The 20,804-nt window shown below is 46.8% G+C and overlaps 34 non-coding genes across 34 annotated transcripts; 16 read left to right on the top strand and 18 right to left on the bottom strand.

Annotated features, from left to right (window-relative positions):
* Nucleotides 1-17: 17 nt before the first annotated feature.
* trnai-aau (transfer RNA isoleucine (anticodon AAU)) lies at nt 18-91 on the top strand. The gene has a single exon. It is a non-coding gene; the product is annotated as a tRNA-Ile (tRNA).
* Nucleotides 92-874: 783 nt separating this feature from the next.
* Nucleotides 875-946, bottom strand: trnam-cau (transfer RNA methionine (anticodon CAU)). The gene has a single exon. It is a non-coding gene; the product is annotated as a tRNA-Met (tRNA).
* Nucleotides 947-1,357: 411 nt separating this feature from the next.
* trnai-aau (transfer RNA isoleucine (anticodon AAU)) lies at nt 1,358-1,431 on the top strand. The gene has a single exon. It is a non-coding gene; the product is annotated as a tRNA-Ile (tRNA).
* A 783-nt stretch (nt 1,432-2,214) lies between these two features.
* Nucleotides 2,215-2,286, bottom strand: trnam-cau (transfer RNA methionine (anticodon CAU)). Its single transcript has one exon. It is a non-coding gene; the product is annotated as a tRNA-Met (tRNA).
* Nucleotides 2,287-2,697: 411 nt separating this feature from the next.
* On the top strand, nt 2,698-2,771 carry trnai-aau (transfer RNA isoleucine (anticodon AAU)). Its single transcript has one exon. It is a non-coding gene; the product is annotated as a tRNA-Ile (tRNA).
* A 464-nt stretch (nt 2,772-3,235) lies between these two features.
* Nucleotides 3,236-3,317, bottom strand: trnal-uag (transfer RNA leucine (anticodon UAG)). The gene has a single exon. It is a non-coding gene; the product is annotated as a tRNA-Leu (tRNA).
* A 237-nt stretch (nt 3,318-3,554) lies between these two features.
* Nucleotides 3,555-3,626, bottom strand: trnam-cau (transfer RNA methionine (anticodon CAU)). Its single transcript has one exon. It is a non-coding gene; the product is annotated as a tRNA-Met (tRNA).
* Nucleotides 3,627-4,037: 411 nt separating this feature from the next.
* On the top strand, nt 4,038-4,111 carry trnai-aau (transfer RNA isoleucine (anticodon AAU)). Its single transcript has one exon. It is a non-coding gene; the product is annotated as a tRNA-Ile (tRNA).
* Nucleotides 4,112-4,894: 783 nt separating this feature from the next.
* trnam-cau (transfer RNA methionine (anticodon CAU)) lies at nt 4,895-4,966 on the bottom strand. Its single transcript has one exon. It is a non-coding gene; the product is annotated as a tRNA-Met (tRNA).
* Nucleotides 4,967-5,377: 411 nt separating this feature from the next.
* trnai-aau (transfer RNA isoleucine (anticodon AAU)) lies at nt 5,378-5,451 on the top strand. The gene has a single exon. It is a non-coding gene; the product is annotated as a tRNA-Ile (tRNA).
* Nucleotides 5,452-6,234: 783 nt separating this feature from the next.
* trnam-cau (transfer RNA methionine (anticodon CAU)) lies at nt 6,235-6,306 on the bottom strand. The gene has a single exon. It is a non-coding gene; the product is annotated as a tRNA-Met (tRNA).
* Nucleotides 6,307-6,717: 411 nt separating this feature from the next.
* Nucleotides 6,718-6,791, top strand: trnai-aau (transfer RNA isoleucine (anticodon AAU)). Its single transcript has one exon. It is a non-coding gene; the product is annotated as a tRNA-Ile (tRNA).
* Nucleotides 6,792-7,574: 783 nt separating this feature from the next.
* Nucleotides 7,575-7,646, bottom strand: trnam-cau (transfer RNA methionine (anticodon CAU)). The gene has a single exon. It is a non-coding gene; the product is annotated as a tRNA-Met (tRNA).
* Nucleotides 7,647-8,057: 411 nt separating this feature from the next.
* Nucleotides 8,058-8,131, top strand: trnai-aau (transfer RNA isoleucine (anticodon AAU)). The gene has a single exon. It is a non-coding gene; the product is annotated as a tRNA-Ile (tRNA).
* A 464-nt stretch (nt 8,132-8,595) lies between these two features.
* trnal-uag (transfer RNA leucine (anticodon UAG)) lies at nt 8,596-8,677 on the bottom strand. The gene has a single exon. It is a non-coding gene; the product is annotated as a tRNA-Leu (tRNA).
* A 237-nt stretch (nt 8,678-8,914) lies between these two features.
* On the bottom strand, nt 8,915-8,986 carry trnam-cau (transfer RNA methionine (anticodon CAU)). Its single transcript has one exon. It is a non-coding gene; the product is annotated as a tRNA-Met (tRNA).
* A 411-nt stretch (nt 8,987-9,397) lies between these two features.
* On the top strand, nt 9,398-9,471 carry trnai-aau (transfer RNA isoleucine (anticodon AAU)). The gene has a single exon. It is a non-coding gene; the product is annotated as a tRNA-Ile (tRNA).
* A 449-nt stretch (nt 9,472-9,920) lies between these two features.
* Nucleotides 9,921-10,002, bottom strand: trnal-uag (transfer RNA leucine (anticodon UAG)). Its single transcript has one exon. It is a non-coding gene; the product is annotated as a tRNA-Leu (tRNA).
* Nucleotides 10,003-10,774: 772 nt separating this feature from the next.
* Nucleotides 10,775-10,848, top strand: trnai-aau (transfer RNA isoleucine (anticodon AAU)). Its single transcript has one exon. It is a non-coding gene; the product is annotated as a tRNA-Ile (tRNA).
* A 464-nt stretch (nt 10,849-11,312) lies between these two features.
* trnal-uag (transfer RNA leucine (anticodon UAG)) lies at nt 11,313-11,394 on the bottom strand. Its single transcript has one exon. It is a non-coding gene; the product is annotated as a tRNA-Leu (tRNA).
* Nucleotides 11,395-11,631: 237 nt separating this feature from the next.
* On the bottom strand, nt 11,632-11,703 carry trnam-cau (transfer RNA methionine (anticodon CAU)). The gene has a single exon. It is a non-coding gene; the product is annotated as a tRNA-Met (tRNA).
* Nucleotides 11,704-12,114: 411 nt separating this feature from the next.
* On the top strand, nt 12,115-12,188 carry trnai-aau (transfer RNA isoleucine (anticodon AAU)). The gene has a single exon. It is a non-coding gene; the product is annotated as a tRNA-Ile (tRNA).
* Nucleotides 12,189-12,652: 464 nt separating this feature from the next.
* Nucleotides 12,653-12,734, bottom strand: trnal-uag (transfer RNA leucine (anticodon UAG)). The gene has a single exon. It is a non-coding gene; the product is annotated as a tRNA-Leu (tRNA).
* A 772-nt stretch (nt 12,735-13,506) lies between these two features.
* On the top strand, nt 13,507-13,580 carry trnai-aau (transfer RNA isoleucine (anticodon AAU)). Its single transcript has one exon. It is a non-coding gene; the product is annotated as a tRNA-Ile (tRNA).
* A 530-nt stretch (nt 13,581-14,110) lies between these two features.
* trnal-uag (transfer RNA leucine (anticodon UAG)) lies at nt 14,111-14,192 on the bottom strand. Its single transcript has one exon. It is a non-coding gene; the product is annotated as a tRNA-Leu (tRNA).
* A 772-nt stretch (nt 14,193-14,964) lies between these two features.
* On the top strand, nt 14,965-15,038 carry trnai-aau (transfer RNA isoleucine (anticodon AAU)). Its single transcript has one exon. It is a non-coding gene; the product is annotated as a tRNA-Ile (tRNA).
* Nucleotides 15,039-15,502: 464 nt separating this feature from the next.
* On the bottom strand, nt 15,503-15,584 carry trnal-uag (transfer RNA leucine (anticodon UAG)). The gene has a single exon. It is a non-coding gene; the product is annotated as a tRNA-Leu (tRNA).
* A 772-nt stretch (nt 15,585-16,356) lies between these two features.
* Nucleotides 16,357-16,430, top strand: trnai-aau (transfer RNA isoleucine (anticodon AAU)). Its single transcript has one exon. It is a non-coding gene; the product is annotated as a tRNA-Ile (tRNA).
* A 464-nt stretch (nt 16,431-16,894) lies between these two features.
* On the bottom strand, nt 16,895-16,976 carry trnal-uag (transfer RNA leucine (anticodon UAG)). The gene has a single exon. It is a non-coding gene; the product is annotated as a tRNA-Leu (tRNA).
* A 772-nt stretch (nt 16,977-17,748) lies between these two features.
* On the top strand, nt 17,749-17,822 carry trnai-aau (transfer RNA isoleucine (anticodon AAU)). The gene has a single exon. It is a non-coding gene; the product is annotated as a tRNA-Ile (tRNA).
* A 464-nt stretch (nt 17,823-18,286) lies between these two features.
* Nucleotides 18,287-18,368, bottom strand: trnal-uag (transfer RNA leucine (anticodon UAG)). Its single transcript has one exon. It is a non-coding gene; the product is annotated as a tRNA-Leu (tRNA).
* Nucleotides 18,369-19,140: 772 nt separating this feature from the next.
* trnai-aau (transfer RNA isoleucine (anticodon AAU)) lies at nt 19,141-19,214 on the top strand. Its single transcript has one exon. It is a non-coding gene; the product is annotated as a tRNA-Ile (tRNA).
* Nucleotides 19,215-19,678: 464 nt separating this feature from the next.
* Nucleotides 19,679-19,760, bottom strand: trnal-uag (transfer RNA leucine (anticodon UAG)). Its single transcript has one exon. It is a non-coding gene; the product is annotated as a tRNA-Leu (tRNA).
* A 772-nt stretch (nt 19,761-20,532) lies between these two features.
* On the top strand, nt 20,533-20,606 carry trnai-aau (transfer RNA isoleucine (anticodon AAU)). The gene has a single exon. It is a non-coding gene; the product is annotated as a tRNA-Ile (tRNA).
* Nucleotides 20,607-20,804: the final 198 nt, after the last annotated feature.

Genomic DNA, 20,804 nt, shown 5'->3' with positions numbered 1-20,804 from the left:
AAACACATGCAACAAGGGGCCGGTTAGCTCAGATGGTCAGAGCGTGGTGCTAATAACGCCAAGGTCATGGGTTCAATCCCCATACTGGCCATGAATGTCTGCTTCATACAACAAAACACCCACCAAGACTGCGAGTCCAGTCGTTCAGTATGTCAATTGTTCAAATCAGCAATCCTTTTTTTGCTTTGAGGTTACAATGTTTCCCAGTGCAGCACCAGCAGCCACGTTTACACACACGATTCCCAAAATTGCTAAGCCAAAGGAGAAATTGAGACAGTAAGATAGCCTGGTGTCTGTTGGCAAACTTGACACTGGTGCAGGTAGAACTGATTAAGCTGACGGTGTACAGAGTCCTCCCCGTGCCCTGGATGACTAGTGTTCAACTTTTAGGTAATCGATGACACAGACTTTAACAAGCTATGTCGTGTGGCAGGATTTGCAGGCCTCATCCGCACTACCTTCGAACAAACATGACATTTTACAGAACTCCTTCAAAGTGTGGTCGGATGCAAATTAAGTCTCTGACAGAAAGCCTTTCAAATGATTATTGTCTGATGGCAGTGGTGTGATTTGAACCCACGCCTCCTCAGAGACTTGAGCCTAAATCCAGCGCCTTGGACCCCTCGGCCACACTACCTGTGGAAGACTTTACTTTTCAGCTTTTTCAGCTTCAGGAAGAAGAACGTTTACCCTGAAGAAGTGTTTCACTCTGCCCAAAAGTTATGAAGACGGCGAAAGGAAGAGCACAGCAAGGTTTGACCTAGTATTGTGTGCATGGACTGCTGTCTTAGGCTTTCAGCAAATGGGTGCCACCTGTCACTTCTCTGTCTTCACCAGCGTCAGCGTTTCTCTCAGACAACACATAGCCTTGCCTTAGCAGAGGATGGTTTCGATCCATCGACCTCTGGGTTATGGGCCCAGCACGCTTCCGCTGCGCCACTCTGCTGCTGGTGACCGTGTCAAATGACAACAACAGATGGGCAAACTCTTCTTCGGGAGGTCTACCCGGTACACGTTTGCCAAAGTTGAAACACGCCCAACTTTAGGATCATGTATACACATTAAGTTATATGTGCTTATTCCAAGAATGCAAAGCGGTACAAGTCCAAAGTTTCTTCACACATGATCCACTCCCCAAACCTTCTGCAAAGATAGTAAATCCAGTCACAGAGTATGTCTGAATTGTAATCATTCAAATGGGGGGTCCTTTTTGCTGTGAGGTAACAATGTTTGCCCGTGCACCGCCAGCTGCAGCATAATGAACTAGCACCACCAGCAGCAGCATAATTGACTCTGTTTTTTCTGTGAAACCCATCAGGAAGCTAGCTAAAAACCTTGTCAAACACATGCAACAAGGGGCGGGTTAGCTCAGATGGTCAGAGCGTGGTGCTAATAACGCCAAGGTCATGGGTTCAATCCCCATACTGGCCATGAAAGTCTGCTTCATACAACAAAACACCCACCAAGACTGCGAGTCCAGTCGTTCAGTATGTCAATTGTTCAAATCAGCAATCCTTTTTTTGCTTTGAGGTTACAATGTTTCCCAGTGCAGCACCAGCAGCCACGTTTACACACACGATTCCCAAAATTGCTAAGCCAAAGGAGAAATTGAGACAGTAAGATAGCCTGGTGTCTGTTGGCAAACTTGACACTGGTGCAGGTAGAACTGATTAAGCTGACGGTGTACAGAGTCCTCCCCGTGCCCTGGATGACTAGTGTTCAACTTTTAGGTAATCGATGACACAGACTTTAACAAGCTATGTCGTGTGGCAGGATTTGCAGGCCTCATCCGCACTACCTTCGAACAAACATGACATTTTACAGAACTCCTTCAAAGTGTGGTCGGATGCAAATTAAGTCTCTGACAGAAAGCCTTTCAAATGATTATTGTCTGATGGCAGTGGTGTGATTTGAACCCACGCCTCCTCAGAGACTTGAGCCTAAATCCAGCGCCTTGGACCCCTCGGCCACACTACCTGTGGAAGACTTTACTTTTCAGCTTTTTCAGCTTCAGGAAGAAGAACGTTTACCCTGAAGAAGTGTTTCACTCTGCCCAAAAGTTATGAAGACGGCGAAAGGAAGAGCACAGCAAGGTTTGACCTAGTATTGTGTGCATGGACTGCTGTCTTAGGCTTTCAGCAAATGGGTGCCACCTGTCACTTCTCTGTCTTCACCAGCGTCAGCGTTTCTCTCAGACAACACATAGCCTTGCCTTAGCAGAGGATGGTTTCGATCCATCGACCTCTGGGTTATGGGCCCAGCACGCTTCCGCTGCGCCACTCTGCTGCTGGTGACCGTGTCAAATGACAACAACAGATGGGCAAACTCTTCTTCGGGAGGTCTACCCGGTACACGTTTGCCAAAGTTGAAACACGCCCAACTTTAGGATCATGTATACACATTAAGTTATATGTGCTTATTCCAAGAATGCAAAGCGGTACAAGTCCAAAGTTTCTTCACACATGATCCACTCCCCAAACCTTCTGCAAAGATAGTAAATCCAGTCACAGAGTATGTCTGAATTGTAATCATTCAAATGGGGGGTCCTTTTTGCTGTGAGGTAACAATGTTTGCCCTTGCACCGCCAGCAGCAGCATAATGAACTAGCACCACCAGCAGCAGCATAATTGACTCTGTTTTTTCTGTGAAACCCATCAGGAAGCTAGCTAAAAACCTTGTCAAACACATGCAACAAGGGGCGGGTTAGCTCAGATGGTCAGAGCGTGGTGCTAATAACGCCAAGGTCATGGGTTCAATCCCCATACTGGCCATGAAAGTCTGCTTCATACAACAAAACACCCACCAAGACTGCGAGTCCAGTCGTTCAGTATGTCAATTGTTCAAATCAGCAATCCTTTTTTTGCTTTGAGGTTACAATGTTTCCCAGTGCAGCACCAGCAGCCACGTTTACACACACGATTCCCAAAATTGCTAAGCCAAAGGAGAAATTGAGACAGTAAGATAGCCTGGTGTCTGTTGGCAAACTTGACACTGGTGCAGGTAGAACTGATTAAGCTGACGGTGTACAGAGTCCTCCCCGTGCCCTGGATGACTAGTGTTCAACTTTTAGGTAATCGATGACACAGACTTTAACAAGCTATGTCGTGAGGCAGGATTTGCAAGCCTCATCCGCACTACCTTCGAACAAACATGACATTTTACAGAACTCCTTCAAAGTGTGGTCGGATGCAAATTAAGTCTCTGACAGAAAGCCTTTCAAATGATTATTGTCTGATGGCAGTGGTGGGATTTGAACCCACGCCTCCTCAGAGACTGGAGCCTAAATCCAGCGCCTTGGACCCCTCGGCCACACTACCTGTGGAAGACTTTACTTTTCAGCTTTTTCAGCTTCAGGAAGAAGAACGTTTACCCTGAAGAAGTGTTTCACTCTGCCCAAAAGTTATGAAGACGGCGAAAGGAAGAGCACAGCAAGGTTTGACCTAGTATTGTGTGCATGGACTGCTGTCTTAGGCTTTCAGCAAATGGGTGCCACCTGTCACTTCTCTGTCTTCACCAGCGTCAGCGTTTCTCTCAGACAACACATAGCCTTGCCTTAGCAGAGGATGGTTTCGATCCATCGACCTCTGGGTTATGGGCCCAGCACGCTTCCGCTGCGCCACTCTGCTGCTGGTGACCGTGTCAAATGACAACAACAGATGGGCAAACTCTTCTTCGGGAGGTCTACCCGGTACACGTTTGCCAAAGTTGAAACACGCCCAACTTTAGGATCATGTATACACATTAAGTTATATGTGCTTATTCCAAGAATGCAAAGCGGTACAAGTCCAAAGTTTCTTCACACATGATCCACTCCCCAAACCTTCTGCAAAGATAGTAAATCCAGTCACAGAGTATGTCTGAATTGTAATCATTCAAATGGGGGGTCCTTTTTGCTGTGAGGTAACAATGTTTGCCCTTGCACCGCCAGCAGCAGCATAATGAACTAGCACCACCAGCAGCAGCATAATTGACTCTGTTTTTTCTGTGAAACCCATCAGGAAGCTAGCTAAAAACCTTGTCAAACACATGCAACAAGGGGCGGGTTAGCTCAGATGGTCAGAGCGTGGTGCTAATAACGCCAAGGTCATGGGTTCAATCCCCATACTGGCCATGAAAGTCTGCTTCATACAACAAAACACCCACCAAGACTGCGAGTCCAGTCGTTCAGTATGTCAATTGTTCAAATCAGCAATCCTTTTTTTGCTTTGAGGTTACAATGTTTCCCAGTGCAGCACCAGCAGCCACGTTTACACACACGATTCCCAAAATTGCTAAGCCAAAGGAGAAATTGAGACAGTAAGATAGCCTGGTGTCTGTTGGCAAACTTGACACTGGTGCAGGTAGAACTGATTAAGCTGACGGTGTACAGAGTCCTCCCCGTGCCCTGGATGACTAGTGTTCAACTTTTAGGTAATCGATGACACAGACTTTAACAAGCTATGTCGTGTGGCAGGATTTGCAGGCCTCATCCGCACTACCTTCGAACAAACATGACATTTTACAGAACTCCTTCAAAGTGTGGTCGGATGCAAATTAAGTCTCTGACAGAAAGCCTTTCAAATGATTATTGTCTGATGGCAGTGGTGTGATTTGAACCCACGCCTCCTCAGAGACTTGAGCCTAAATCCAGCGCCTTGGACCCCTCGGCCACACTACCTGTGGAAGACTTTACTTTTCAGCTTTTTCAGCTTCAGGAAGAAGAACGTTTACCCTGAAGAAGTGTTTCACTCTGCCCAAAAGTTATGAAGACGGCGAAAGGAAGAGCACAGCAAGGTTTGACCTAGTATTGTGTGCATGGACTGCTGTCTTAGGCTTTCAGCAAATGGGTGCCACCTGTCACTTCTCTGTCTTCACCAGCGTCAGCGTTTCTCTCAGACAACACATAGCCTTGCCTTAGCAGAGGATGGTTTCGATCCATCGACCTCTGGGTTATGGGCCCAGCACGCTTCCGCTGCGCCACTCTGCTGCTGGTGACCGTGTCAAATGACAACAACAGATGGGCAAACTCTTCTTCGGGAGGTCTACCCGGTACACGTTTGCCAAAGTTGAAACACGCCCAACTTTAGGATCATGTATACACATTAAGTTATATGTGCTTATTCCAAGAATGCAAAGCGGTACAAGTCCAAAGTTTCTTCACACATGATCCACTCCCCAAACCTTCTGCAAAGATAGTAAATCCAGTCACAGAGTATGTCTGAATTGTAATCATTCAAATGGGGGGTCCTTTTTGCTGTGAGGTAACAATGTTTGCCCTTGCACCGCCAGCAGCAGCATAATGAACTAGCACCACCAGCAGCAGCATAATTGACTCTGTTTTTTCTGTGAAACCCATCAGGAAGCTAGCTAAAAACCTTGTCAAACACATGCAACAAGGGGCGGGTTAGCTCAGATGGTCAGAGCGTGGTGCTAATAACGCCAAGGTCATGGGTTCAATCCCCATACTGGCCATGAAAGTCTGCTTCATACAACAAAACACCCACCAAGACTGCGAGTCCAGTCGTTCAGTATGTCAATTGTTCAAATCAGCAATCCTTTTTTTGCTTTGAGGTTACAATGTTTCCCAGTGCAGCACCAGCAGCCACGTTTACACACACGATTCCCAAAATTGCTAAGCCAAAGGAGAAATTGAGACAGTAAGATAGCCTGGTGTCTGTTGGCAAACTTGACACTGGTGCAGGTAGAACTGATTAAGCTGACGGTGTACAGAGTCCTCCCCGTGCCCTGGATGACTAGTGTTCAACTTTTAGGTAATCGATGACACAGACTTTAACAAGCTATGTCGTGTGGCAGGATTTGCAGGCCTCATCCGCACTACCTTCGAACAAACATGACATTTTACAGAACTCCTTCAAAGTGTGGTCGGATGCAAATTAAGTCTCTGACAGAAAGCCTTTCAAATGATTATTGTCTGATGGCAGTGGTGTGATTTGAACCCACGCCTCCTCAGAGACTTGAGCCTAAATCCAGCGCCTTGGACCCCTCGGCCACACTACCTGTGGAAGACTTTACTTTTCAGCTTTTTCAGCTTCAGGAAGAAGAACGTTTACCCTGAAGAAGTGTTTCACTCTGCCCAAAAGTTATGAAGACGGCGAAAGGAAGAGCACAGCAAGGTTTGACCTAGTATTGTGTGCATGGACTGCTGTCTTAGGCTTTCAGCAAATGGGTGCCACCTGTCACTTCTCTGTCTTCACCAGCGTCAGCGTTTCTCTCAGACAACACATAGCCTTGCCTTAGCAGAGGATGGTTTCGATCCATCGACCTCTGGGTTATGGGCCCAGCACGCTTCCGCTGCGCCACTCTGCTGCTGGTGACCGTGTCAAATGACAACAACAGATGGGCAAACTCTTCTTCGGGAGGTCTACCCGGTACACGTTTGCCAAAGTTGAAACACGCCCAACTTTAGGATCATGTATACACATTAAGTTATATGTGCTTATTCCAAGAATGCAAAGCGGTACAAGTCCAAAGTTTCTTCACACATGATCCACTCCCCAAACCTTCTGCAAAGATAGTAAATCCAGTCACAGAGTATGTCTGAATTGTAATCATTCAAATGGGGGGTCCTTTTTGCTGTGAGGTAACAATGTTTGCCCTTGCACCGCCAGCAGCAGCATAATGAACTAGCACCACCAGCAGCAGCATAATTGACTCTGTTTTTTCTGTGAAACCCATCAGGAAGCTAGCTAAAAACCTTGTCAAACACATGCAACAAGGGGCGGGTTAGCTCAGATGGTCAGAGCGTGGTGCTAATAACGCCAAGGTCATGGGTTCAATCCCCATACTGGCCATGAAAGTCTGCTTCATACAACAAAACACCCACCAAGACTGCGAGTCCAGTCGTTCAGTATGTCAATTGTTCAAATCAGCAATCCTTTTTTTGCTTTGAGGTTACAATGTTTCCCAGTGCAGCACCAGCAGCCACGTTTACACACACGATTCCCAAAATTGCTAAGCCAAAGGAGAAATTGAGACAGTAAGATAGCCTGGTGTCTGTTGGCAAACTTGACACTGGTGCAGGTAGAACTGATTAAGCTGACGGTGTACAGAGTCCTCCCCGTGCCCTGGATGACTAGTGTTCAACTTTTAGGTAATCGATGACACAGACTTTAACAAGCTATGTCGTGTGGCAGGATTTGCAGGCCTCATCCGCACTACCTTCGAACAAACATGACATTTTACAGAACTCCTTCAAAGTGTGGTCGGATGCAAATTAAGTCTCTGACAGAAAGCCTTTCAAATGATTATTGTCTGATGGCAGTGGTGTGATTTGAACCCACGCCTCCTCAGAGACTTGAGCCTAAATCCAGCGCCTTGGACCCCTCGGCCACACTACCTGTGGAAGACTTTACTTTTCAGCTTTTTCAGCTTCAGGAAGAAGAACGTTTACCCTGAAGAAGTGTTTCACTCTGCCCAAAAGTTATGAAGACGGCGAAAGGAAGAGCACAGCAAGGTTTGACCTAGTATTGTGTGCATGGACTGCTGTCTTAGGCTTTCAGCAAATGGGTGCCACCTGTCACTTCTCTGTCTTCACCAGCGTCAGCGTTTCTCTCAGACAACACATAGCCTTGCCTTAGCAGAGGATGGTTTCGATCCATCGACCTCTGGGTTATGGGCCCAGCACGCTTCCGCTGCGCCACTCTGCTGCTGGTGACCGTGTCAAATGACAACAACAGATGGGCAAACTCTTCTTCGGGAGGTCTACCCGGTACACGTTTGCCAAAGTTGAAACACGCCCAACTTTAGGATCATGTATACACATTAAGTTATATGTGCTTATTCCAAGAATGCAAAGCGGTACAAGTCCAAAGTTTCTTCACACATGATCCACTCCCCAAACCTTCTGCAAAGATAGTAAATCCAGTCACAGAGTATGTCTGAATTGTAATCATTCAAATGGGGGGTCCTTTTTGCTGTGAGGTAACAATGTTTGCCCGTGCACCGCCAGCTGCAGCATAATGAACTAGCACCACCAGCAGCAGCATAATTGACTCTGTTTTTTCTGTGAAACCCATCAGGAAGCTAGCTAAAAACCTTGTCAAACACATGCAACAAGGGGCGGGTTAGCTCAGATGGTCAGAGCGTGGTGCTAATAACGCCAAGGTCATGGGTTCAATCCCCATACTGGCCATGAAAGTCTGCTTCATACAACAAAACACCCACCAAGACTGCGAGTCCAGTCGTTCAGTATGTCAATTGTTCAAATCAGCAATCCTTTTTTTGCTTTGAGGTTACAATGTTTCCCAGTGCAGCACCAGCAGCCACGTTTACACACACGATTCCCAAAATTGCTAAGCCAAAGGAGAAATTGAGACAGTAAGATAGCCTGGTGTCTGTTGGCAAACTTGACACTGGTGCAGGTAGAACTGATTAAGCTGACGGTGTACAGAGTCCTCCCCGTGCCCTGGATGACTAGTGTTCAACTTTTAGGTAATCGATGACACAGACTTTAACAAGCTATGTCGTGAGGCAGGATTTGCAAGCCTCATCCGCACTACCTTCGAACAAACATGACATTTTACAGAACTCCTTCAAAGTGTGGTCGGATGCAAATTAAGTCTCTGACAGAAAGCCTTTCAAATGATTATTGTCTGATGGCAGTGGTGGGATTTGAACCCACGCCTCCTCAGAGACTGGAGCCTAAATCCAGCACCTTGGACCCCTCGGCCACACTACCTGTGGAAGACTTTACTTTTCAGCTTTTTCAGCTTCAGGAAGAAGAACGTTTACCCTGAAGAAGTGTTTCACTCTGCCCAAAAGTAATGAAGACAGGGAAAGGTAGAGCACAGCAAGGTTTGACCTAGTATTGTGTGCATGGACTGCTGTCTTAGGCTTTCAGCAAATGGGTGCCGCCTGTCACTTCTCTGTCTTCACCAGCGTCAGCGTTTCTCGCAGACAACACATAGCCTTGCCCTAGCAGAGGATGGTTTCGATCCATCGACCTCTGGGTTATGGGCCCAGCACGCTTCCGCTGCGCCACTCTGCTGCTGGTGACCGTGTCAAATGACAACAACAGATGGGCAAACTCTTCTTCGGGAGGTCTACCCGGTACACGTTTGCCAAAGTTGAAACACGCCCAACTTTAGGATCATGTATACACATTAAGTTATATGTGCTTATTCCAAGAATGCAAAGCGGTACAAGTCCAAAGTTTCTTCACACATGATCCACTCCCCAAACCTTCTGCAAAGATAGTAAATCCAGTCACAGAGTATGTCTGAATTGTAATCATTCAAATGGGGGGTCCTTTTTGCTGTGAGGTAACAATGTTTGCCCGTGCACCGCCAGCTGCAGCATAATGAACTAGCACCACCAGCAGCAGCATAATTGACTCTGTTTTTTCTGTGAAACCCATCAGGAAGCTAGCTAAAAACCTTGTCAAACACATGCAACAAGGGGCGGGTTAGCTCAGATGGTCAGAGCGTGGTGCTAATAACGCCAAGGTCATGGGTTCAATCCCCATACTGGCCATGAAAGTCTGCTTCATACAACAAAACACCCACCAAGACTGCGAGTCCAGTCGTTCAGTATGTCAATTGTTCAAATCAGCATTACTTTTTTTGCTTTGAGGTTACAATGTTTCCCAGTGCAGCACCAGCAGCCACGTTTACACACACGATTCCCAAAATTGCTAAGCCAAAGGAGAAATTGAGACAGTAAGATAGCCTGGTGTCTGTTGGCAAACTTGACACTGGTGCAGGTAGAACTGATTAAGCTGACGGTGTACAGAGTCCTCCCCGTGCCCTGGATGACTAGTGTTCAACTTTTAGGTAATCGATGACACAGACTTTAACAAGCTATGTCGTGAGGCAGGATTTGCAAGCCTCGAACAAACATGACATTTTACAGAACTCCTTCAAAGTGTGGTAGGACACAAACTAAGTCTCTGACAGAAAGCCTTTCAAATGATTATTGTCTGATGGCAGTGGTGGGATTTGAACCCACGCCTCCTCAGAGACTGGAACCTAAATCCAGCGCCTTGGACCCCTCGGCGACACTACCTGTTGAAGACTTTACTTTTCAGCTTTTTCAGCTTCAGGAAGAAGAACGTTTACCCTGAAGAAGTGTTTCACTCTGCCCAAAAGTAATGAAGACAGGGAAAGGTAGAGCACAGCAAGGTTTGACCTAGTATTGTGTGCATGGACTGCTGTCTTAGGCTTTCAACAAATGGGTGCCGCCTGTCACTTCTCTGTCATCACCAGGTGGCGTTATTAGCACCACGCTCTGACCATTTGAGCTAACCGGCCACTTGTTGCAAGTGTCTTCTCTCAGACAACACATAGCCTTGCCTTAGCAGAGGATGGTTTCGATCTATCGACCTCTGGGTTATGGGCCCAGCACGCTTCCGCTGCGCCACTCTGCTGCTGGTGACCGTGTCAAATGACAACAACAGATGGGCAAACTCTTCTTCGGGAGGTCTACCCGGTACACGTTTGCCAAAGTTGAAACACGCCCAACTTTAGGATCATGTATACACATTAAGTTATATGTGCTTATTCCAAGAATGCAAAGCGGTACAAGTCCAAAGTTTCTTCACACATGATCCACTCCCCAAACCTTCTGCAAAGATAGTAAATCCAGTCACAGAGTATGTCTGAATTGTAATCATTCAAATGGGGGGTCCTTTTTGCTGTGAGGTAACAATGTTTGCCCGTGCACCGCCAGCTGCAGCATAATGAACTAGCACCACCAGCAGCAGCATAATTGACTCTGTTTTTTCTGTGAAACCCATCAGGAAGCTAGCTAAAAACCTTGTCAAACACATGCAACAAGGGGCGGGTTAGCTCAGATGGTCAGAGCGTGGTGCTAATAACGCCAAGGTCATGGGTTCAATCCCCATACTGGCCATGAAAGTCTGCTTCATACAACAAAACACCCACCAAGACTGCGAGTCCAGTCGTTCAGTATGTCAATTGTTCAAATCAGCAATCCTTTTTTTGCTTTGAGGTTACAATGTTTCCCAGTGCAGCACCAGCAGCCACGTTTACACACACGATTCCCAAAATTGCTAAGCCAAAGGAGAAATTGAGACAGTAAGATAGCCTGGTGTCTGTTGGCAAACTTGACACTGGTGCAGGTAGAACTGATTAAGCTGACGGTGTACAGAGTCCTCCCCGTGCCCTGGATGACTAGTGTTCAACTTTTAGGTAATCGATGACACAGACTTTAACAAGCTATGTCGTGAGGCAGGATTTGCAAGCCTCATCCGCACTACCTTCGAACAAACATGACATTTTACAGAACTCCTTCAAAGTGTGGTCGGATGCAAATTAAGTCTCTGACAGAAAGCCTTTCAAATGATTATTGTCTGATGGCAGTGGTGGGATTTGAACCCACGCCTCCTCAGAGACTGGAGCCTAAATCCAGCGCCTTGGACCCCTCGGCCACACTACCTGTGGAAGACTTTACTTTTCAGCTTTTTCAGCTTCAGGAAGAAGAACGTTTACCCTGAAGAAGTGTTTCACTCTGCCCAAAAGTAATGAAGACAGGGAAAGGTAGAGCACAGCAAGGTTTGACCTAGTATTGTGTGCATGGACTGCTGTCTTAGGCTTTCAGCAAATGGGTGCCGCCTGTCACTTCTCTGTCTTCACCAGCGTCAGCGTTTCTCGCAGACAACACATAGCCTTGCCCTAGCAGAGGATGGTTTCGATCCATCGACCTCTGGGTTATGGGCCCAGCACGCTTCCGCTGCGCCACTCTGCTGCTGGTGACCGTGTCAAATGACAACAACAGATGGGCAAACTCTTCTTCGGGAGGTCTACCCGGTACACGTTTGCCAAAGTTGAAACACGCCCAACTTTAGGATCATGTATACACATTAGGTTATATGTGCTTATTCCAAGAATGCAAAGCGGTACAAGTCCAAAGTTTCTTCACACATGATCCACTCCCCAAACCTTCTGCAAAGATAGTAAATCCAGTCACAGAGTATGTCTGAATTGGAATCATTCAAATGGGGGGTCCTTTTTGCTGTGAGGTAACAATGTTTGCCCGTGCACCGCCAGCTGCAGCATAATGAACTAGCACCACCAGCAGCAGCATAATTGACTCTGTTTTTTCTGTGAAACCCATCAGGAAGCTAGCTAAAAACCTTATCAAACACATGCAACAAGGGGCCGGTTAGCTCAGATGGTCAGAGCGTGGTGCTAATAACGCCAAGGTCATGGGTTCAATCCCCATACTGCCCATGAAAGTCTGCTTCATACAACAAAACACCCACCAAGACTGCGAGTCCAGTCGTTCAGTATGTCAATTGTTCAAATCAGCAATCCTTTTTTTGCTTTGAGGTTACAATGTTTCCCAGTGCAGCACCAGCAGCCACGTTTACACACACGATTCCCAAAATTGCTAAGCCAAAGGAGAAATTGAGACAGTAAGATAGCCTGGTGTCTGTTGGCAAACGTGACACTGGTGCAGGTAGAACTGATTAAGCTGACGGTGTACAGAGTCCTCCCCGTGCCCTGGATGACTAGTGTTCAACTTTTAGGTAATCGATGACACAGACTTTAACAAGCTATGTCGTGAGGCAGGATTTGCAGGCCTCATCCGCACTACCTTCGAACAAACATGACATTTTACAGAACTCCTTCAAAGTGTGGTCGGATGCAAATTAAGTCTCTGACAGAAAGCCTTTCAAATGATTATTGTCTGATGGCAGTGGTGGGATTTGAACCCACGCCTCCTCAGAGACTGGAGCCTAAATCCAGCGCCTTGGACCCCTCGGCCACACTACCTGTGGAAGACTTTACTTTTCAGCTTTTTCAGCTTCAGGAAGAAGAACGTTTACCCTGAAGAAGTGTTTCACTCTGCCCAAAAGTAATGAAGACGGCGAAAGGAAGAGCACAGCAAGGTTTGACCTAGTATTGTGTGCATGGACTGCTGTCTTAGGCTTTCAACAAATGGGTGCCGCCTGTCACTTCTCTGTCATCACCAGGTGGCGTTATTAGCACCACGCTCTGACCATTTGAGCTAACCGGCCACTTGTTGCAAGTGTCTTCTCTCAGACAACACATAGCCTTGCCTTAGCAGAGGATGGTTTCGATCTATCGACCTCTGGGTTATGGGCCCAGCACGCTTCCGCTGCGCCACTCTGCTGCTGGTGACCGTGTCAAATGACAACAACAGATGGGCAAACTCTTCTTCGGGAGGTCTACCCGGTACACGTTTGCCAAAGTTGAAACACGCCCAACTTTAGGATCATGTATACACATTAGGTTATATGTGCTTATTCCAAGAATGCAAAGCGGTACAAGTCCAAAGTTTCTTCACACATGATCCACTCCCCAAACCTTCTGCAAAGATAGTAAATCCAGTCACAGAGTATGTCTGAATTGGAATCATTCAAATGGGGGGTCCTTTTTGCTGTGAGGTAACAATGTTTGCCCGTGCACCGCCAGCTGCAGCATAATGAACTAGCACCACCAGCAGCAGCATAATTGACTCTGTTTTTTCTGTGAAACCCATCAGGAAGCTAGCTAAAAACCTTGTCAAACACATGCAACAAGGGGCCGGTTAGCTCAGATGGTCAGAGCGTGGTGCTAATAACGCCAAGGTCATGGGTTCAATCCCCATACTGGCCATGAAAGTCTACTTCATACAACAAAACACCCACCAAGACTGCGAGTCCAGTCGGGTCATGGGTTCAATCCCCATACTGGCCATGAAAGTCTGCTTCATACAACAAAACACCCACCAAGACTGCGAGTCCAGTCGTTCAGTATGTCAATTGTTCAAATCAGCATTACTTTTTTTGCTTTGAGGTTACAATGTTTCCCAGTGCAGCACCAGCAGCCACGTTTACACACACGATTCCCAAAATTGCTAAGCCAAAGGAGAAATTGAGACAGTAAGATAGCCTGGTGTCTGTTGGCAAACTTGACACTGGTGCAGGTAGAACTGATTAAGCTGACGGTGTACAGAGTCCTCCCCGTGCCCTGGATGACTAGTGTTCAACTTTTAGGTAATCGATGACACAGACTTTAACAAGCTATGTCGTGAAGCAGGATTTGCAAGCCTCGAACAAACATGACATTTTACAGAACTCCTTCAAAGTGTGGTAGGACACAAACTAAGTCTCTGACAGAAAGCCTTTCAAATGATTATTGTCTGATGGCAGTGGTGGGATTTGAACCCACGCCTCCTCAGAGACTGGAACCTAAATCCAGCGCCTTGGACCCCTCGGCCACACTACCTGTTGAAGACTTTACTTTTCAGCTTTTTCAGCTTCAGGAAGAAGAACGTTTACCCTGAAGAAGTGTTTCACTCTGCCCAAAAGTAATGAAGACAGGGAAAGGTAGAGCACAGCAAGGTTTGACCTAGTATTGTGTGCATGGACTGCTGTCTTAGGCTTTCAACAAATGGGTGCCGCCTGTCACTTCTCTGTCATCACCAGGTGGCGTTATTAGCACCACGCTCTGACCATTTGAGCTAACCGGCCACTTGTTGCAAGTGTCTTCTCTCAGACAACACATAGCCTTGCCTTAGCAGAGGATGGTTTCGATCTATCGACCTCTGGGTTATGGGCCCAGCACGCTTCCGCTGCGCCACTCTGCTGCTGGTGACCGTGTCAAATGACAACAACAGATGGGCAAACTCTTCTTCGGGAGGTCTACCCGGTACACGTTTGCCAAAGTTGAAACACGCCCAACTTTAGGATCATGTATACACATTAAGTTATATGTGCTTATTCCAAGAATGCAAAGCGGTACAAGTCCAAAGTTTCTTCACACATGATCCACTCCCCAAACCTTCTGCAAAGATAGTAAATCCAGTCACAGAGTATGTCTGAATTGTAATCATTCAAATGGGGGGTCCTTTTTGCTGTGAGGTAACAATGTTTGCCCGTGCACCGCCAGCTGCAGCATAATGAACTAGCACCACCAGCAGCAGCATAATTGACTCTGTTTTTTCTGTGAAACCCATCAGGAAGCTAGCTAAAAACCTTATCAAACACATGCAACAAGGGGCCGGTTAGCTCAGATGGTCAGAGCGTGGTGCTAATAACGCCAAGGTCATGGGTTCAATCCCCATACTGGCCATGAAAGTCTGCTTCATACAACAAAACACCCACCAAGACTGCGAGTCCAGTCGTTCAGTATGTCAATTGTTCAAATCAGCATTCCTTTTTTTGCTTTGAGGTTACAATGTTTCCCAGTGCAGCACCAGCAGCCACGTTTACACACACGATTCCCAAAATTGCTAAGCCAAAGGAGAAATTGAGACAGTAAGATAGCCTGGTGTCTGTTGGCAAACTTGACACTGGTGCAGGTAGAACTGATTAAGCTGACGGTGTACAGAGTCCTCCCCGTGCCCTGGATGACTAGTGTTCAACTTTTAGGTAATCGATGACACAGACTTTAACAAGCTATGTCGTGAGGCAGGATTTGCAGGCCTCATCCGCACTACCTTCGAACAAACATGACATTTTACAGAACTCCTTCAAAGTGTGGTCGGATGCAAATTAAGTCTCTGACAGAAAGCCTTTCAAATGATTATTGTCTGATGGCAGTGGTGGGATTTGAACCCACGCCTCCTCAGAGACTGGAGCCTAAATCCAGCGCCTTGGACCCCTCGGCCACACTACCTGTGGAATACTTTACTTTTCAGCTTTTTCAGCTTCAGGAAGAAGAACGTTTACCCTGAAGAAGTGTTTCACTCTGCCCAAAAGTAATGAAGACGGCGAAAGGAAGAGCACAGCAAGGTTTGACCTAGTATTGTGTGCATGGACTGCTGTCTTAGGCTTTCAACAAATGGGTGCCGCCTGTCACTTCTCTGTCATCACCAGGTGGCGTTATTAGCACCACGCTCTGACCATTTGAGCTAACCGGCCACTTGTTGCAAGTGTCTTCTCTCAGACAACACATAGCCTTGCCTTAGCAGAGGATGGTTTCGATCTATCGACCTCTGGGTTATGGGCCCAGCACGCTTCCGCTGCGCCACTCTGCTGCTGGTGACCGTGTCAAATGACAACAACAGATGGGCAAACTCTTCTTCGGGAGGTCTACCCGGTACACGTTTGCCAAAGTTGAAACACGCCCAACTTTAGGATCATGTATACACATTAAGTTATATGTGCTTATTCCAAGAATGCAAAGCGGTACAAGTCCAAAGTTTCTTCACACATGATCCACTCCCCAAACCTTCTGCAAAGATAGTAAATCCAGTCACAGAGTATGTCTGAATTGTAATCATTCAAATGGGGGGTCCTTTTTGCTGTGAGGTAACAATGTTTGCCCGTGCACCGCCAGCTGCAGCATAATGAACTAGCACCACCAGCAGCAGCATAATTGACTCTGTTTTTTCTGTGAAACCCATCAGGAAGCTAGCTAAAAACCTTATCAAACACATGCAACAAGGGGCCGGTTAGCTCAGATGGTCAGAGCGTGGTGCTAATAACGCCAAGGTCATGGGTTCAATCCCCATACTGGCAATGAAAGTCTGCTTCATACAACAAAACACCCACCAAGACTGCGAGTCCAGTCGTTCAGTATGTCAATTGTTCAAATCAGCATTCCTTTTTTTGCTTTGAGGTTACAATGTTTCCCAGTGCAGCACCAGCAGCCACGTTTACACACACGATTCCCAAAATTGCTAAGCCAAAGGAGAAATTGAGACAGTAAGATAGCCTGGTGTCTGTTGGCAAACTTGACACTGGTGCAGGTAGAACTGATTAAGCTGACGGTGTACAGAGTCCTCCCCGTGCCCTGGATGACTAGTGTTCAACTTTTAGGTAATCGATGACACAGACTTTAACAAGCTATGTCGTGAGGCAGGATTTGCAGGCCTCATCCGCACTACCTTCGAACAAACATGACATTTTACAGAACTCCTTCAAAGTGTGGTCGGATGCAAATTAAGTCTCTGACAGAAAGCCTTTCAAATGATTATTGTCTGATGGCAGTGGTGGGATTTGAACCCACGCCTCCTCAGAGACTGGAGCCTAAATCCAGCGCCTTGGACCCCTCGGCCACACTACCTGTGGAAGACTTTACTTTTCAGCTTTTTCAGCTTCAGGAAGAAGAACGTTTACCCTGAAGAAGTGTTTCACTCTGCCCAAAAGTAATGAAGACGGCGAAAGGAAGAGCACAGCAAGGTTTGACCTAGTATTGTGTGCATGGACTGCTGTCTTAGGCTTTCAACAAATGGGTGCCGCCTGTCACTTCTCTGTCATCACCAGGTGGCGTTATTAGCACCACGCTCTGACCATTTGAGCTAACCGGCCACTTGTTGCAAGTGTCTTCTCTCAGACAACACATAGCCTTGCCTTAGCAGAGGATGGTTTCGATCTATCGACCTCTGGGTTATGGGCCCAGCACGCTTCCGCTGCGCCACTCTGCTGCTGGTGACCGTGTCAAATGACAACAACAGATGGGCAAACTCTTCTTCGGGAGGTCTACCCGGTACACGTTTGTCAACGTTGAAACACGCCCAACTTTAGGATCATGTATACACATTAAGTTATATGTGCTTATTCCAAGAATGCAAAGCGGTACAAGTCCAAAGTTTCTTCACACATGATCCACTCCCCAAACCTTCTGCAAAGATAGTAAATCCAGTCACAGAGTATGTCTGAATTGTAATCATTCAAATGGGGGGTCCTTTTTGCTGTGAGGTAACAATGTTTGCCCGTGCACCGCCAGCTGCAGCATAATGAACTAGCACCACCAGCAGCAGCATAATTGACTCTGTTTTTTCTGTGAAACCCATCAGGAAGCTAGCTAAAAACCTTATCAAACACATGCAACAAGGGGCCGGTTAGCTCAGATGGTCAGAGCGTGGTGCTAATAACGCCAAGGTCATGGGTTCAATCCCCATACTGGCCATGAAAGTCTGCTTCATACAACAAAACACCCACCAAGACTGCGAGTCCAGTCGTTCAGTATGTCAATTGTTCAAATCAGCATTCCTTTTTTTGCTTTGAGGTTACAATGTTTCCCAGTGCAGCACCAGCAGCCACGTTTACACACACGATTCCCAAAATTGCTAAGCCAAAGGAGAAATTGAGACAGTAAGATAGCCTGGTGTCTATTGGCAAACTTGACACTGGTGCAGGTAGAACTGATTAAGCTGACGGTGTACAGAGTCCTCCCCGTGCCCTGGATGACTAGTGTTCAACTTTTAGGTAATCGATGACACAGACTTTAACAAGCTATGTCGTGAGGCAGGATTTGCAAGCCTCATCCGCACTACCTTCGAACAAACATGACATTTTACAGAACTCCTTCAAAGTGTGGTCGGATGCAAATTAAGTCTCTGACAGAAAGCCTTTCAAATGATTATTGTCTGATGGCAGTGGTGGGATTTGAACCCACGCCTCCTCAGAGACTGGAGCCTAAATCCAGCGCCTTGGACCCCTCGGCCACACTACCTGTGGAAGACTTTACTTTTCAGCTTTTTCAGCTTCAGGAAGAAGAACGTTTACCCTGAAGAAGTGTTTCACTCTGCCCAAAAGTAATGAAGACGGCGAAAGGAAGAGCACAGCAAGGTTTGACCTAGTATTGTGTGCATGGACTGCTGTCTTAGGCTTTCAACAAATGGGTGCCGCCTGTCACTTCTCTGTCATCACCAGGTGGCGTTATTAGCACCACGCTCTGACCATTTGAGCTAACCGGCCACTTGTTGCAAGTGTCTTCTCTCAGACAACACATAGCCTTGCCTTAGCAGAGGATGGTTTCGATCTATCGACCTCTGGGTTATGGGCCCAGCACGCTTCCGCTGCGCCACTCTGCTGCTGGTGACCGTGTCAAATGACAACAACAGATGGGCAAACTCTTCTTCGGGAGGTCTACCCGGTACACGTTTGCCAAAGTTGAAACACGCCCAACTTTAGGATCATGTATACACATTAAGTTATATGTGCTTATTCCAAGAATGCAAAGCGGTACAAGTCCAAAGTTTCTTCACACATGATCCACTCCCCAAACCTTCTGCAAAGATAGTAAATCCAGTCACAGAGTATGTCTGAATTGTAATCATTCAAATGGGGGGTCCTTTTTGCTGTGAGGTAACAATGTTTGCCCGTGCACCGCCAGCTGCAGCATAATGAACTAGCACCACCAGCAGCAGCATAATTGACTCTGTTTTTTCTGTGAAACCCATCAGGAAGCTAGCTAAAAACCTTATCAAACACATGCAACAAGGGGCCGGTTAGCTCAGATGGTCAGAGCGTGGTGCTAATAACGCCAAGGTCATGGGTTCAATCCCCATACTGGCCATGAAAGTCTGCTTCATACAACAAAACACCCACCAAGACTGCGAGTCCAGTCGTTCAGTATGTCAATTGTTCAAATCAGCATTCCTTTTTTTGCTTTGAGGTTACAATGTTTCCCAGTGCAGCACCAGCAGCCACGTTTACACACACGATTCCCAAAATTGCTAAGCCAAAGGAGAAATTGAGACAGTAAGATAGCCTGGTGTCTATTGGCAAACTTGACACTGGTGCAGGTAGAACTGATTAAGCTGACGGTGTACAGAGTCCTCCCCGTGCCCTGGATGACTAGTGTTCAACTTTTAGGTAATCGATGACACAGACTTTAACAAGCTATGTCGTGAGGCAGGATTTGCAAGCCTCATCCGCACTACCTTCGAACAAACATGACATTTTACAGAACTCCTTCAAAGTGTGGTCGGATGCAAATTAAGTCTCTGACAGAAAGCCTTTCAAATGATTATTGTCTGATGGCAGTGGTGGGATTTGAACCCACGCCTCCTCAGAGACTGGAGCCTAAATCCAGCGCCTTGGACCCCTCGGCCACACTACCTGTGGAAGACTTTACTTTTCAGCTTTTTCAGCATCAGGAAGAAGAACGTTTACCCTGAAGAAGTGTTTCACTCTGCCCAAAAGTAATGAAGACGGCGAAAGGAAGAGCACAGCAAGGTTTGACCTAGTATTGTGTGCATGGACTGCTGTCTTAGGCTTTCAACAAATGGGTGCCGCCTGTCACTTCTCTGTCATCACCAGGTGGCGTTATTAGCACCACGCTCTGACCATTTGAGCTAACCGGCCACTTGTTGCAAGTGTCTTCTCTCAGACAACACATAGCCTTGCCTTAGCAGAGGATGGTTTCGATCTATCGACCTCTGGGTTATGGGCCCAGCACGCTTCCGCTGCGCCACTCTGCTGCTGGTGACCGTGTCAAATGACAACAACAGATGGGCAAACTCTTCTTCGGGAGGTCTACCCGGTACACGTTTGCCAAAGTTGAAACACGCCCAACTTTAGGATCATGTATACACATTAAGTTATATGTGCTTATTCCAAGAATGCAAAGCGGTACAAGTCCAAAGTTTCTTCACACATGATCCACTCCCCAAACCTTCTGCAAAGATAGTAAATCCAGTCACAGAGTATGTCTGAATTGTAATCATTCAAATGGGGGGTCCTTTTTGCTGTGAGGTAACAATGTTTGCCCGTGCACCGCCAGCTGCAGCATAATGAACTAGCACCACCAGCAGCAGCATAATTGACTCTGTTTTTTCTGTGAAACCCATCAGGAAGCTAGCTAAAAACCTTGTCAAACACATGCAACAAGGGGCGGGTTAGCTCAGATGGTCAGAGCGTGGTGCTAATAACGCCAAGGTCATGGGTTCAATCCCCATACTGGCCATGAAAGTCTGCTTCATACAACAAAACACCCACCAAGACTGCGAGTCCAGTCGTTCAGTATGTCAATTGTTCAAATCAGCAATCCTTTTTTTGCTTTGAGGTTACAATGTTTCCCAGTGCAGCACCAGCAGCCACGTTTACACACACGATTCCCAAAATTGCTAAGCCAAAGGAGAAATTGAGACAGTAAGATAGCCTG

Source organism: Solea solea, chromosome 14 (genome assembly GCF_958295425.1).
Source record: "Solea solea chromosome 14, fSolSol10.1, whole genome shotgun sequence".
NCBI classification, from domain to species: domain Eukaryota; kingdom Metazoa; phylum Chordata; class Actinopteri; order Pleuronectiformes; family Soleidae; genus Solea; species Solea solea.
This window is presented reverse-complemented; position numbering and strand designations above follow the sequence as displayed.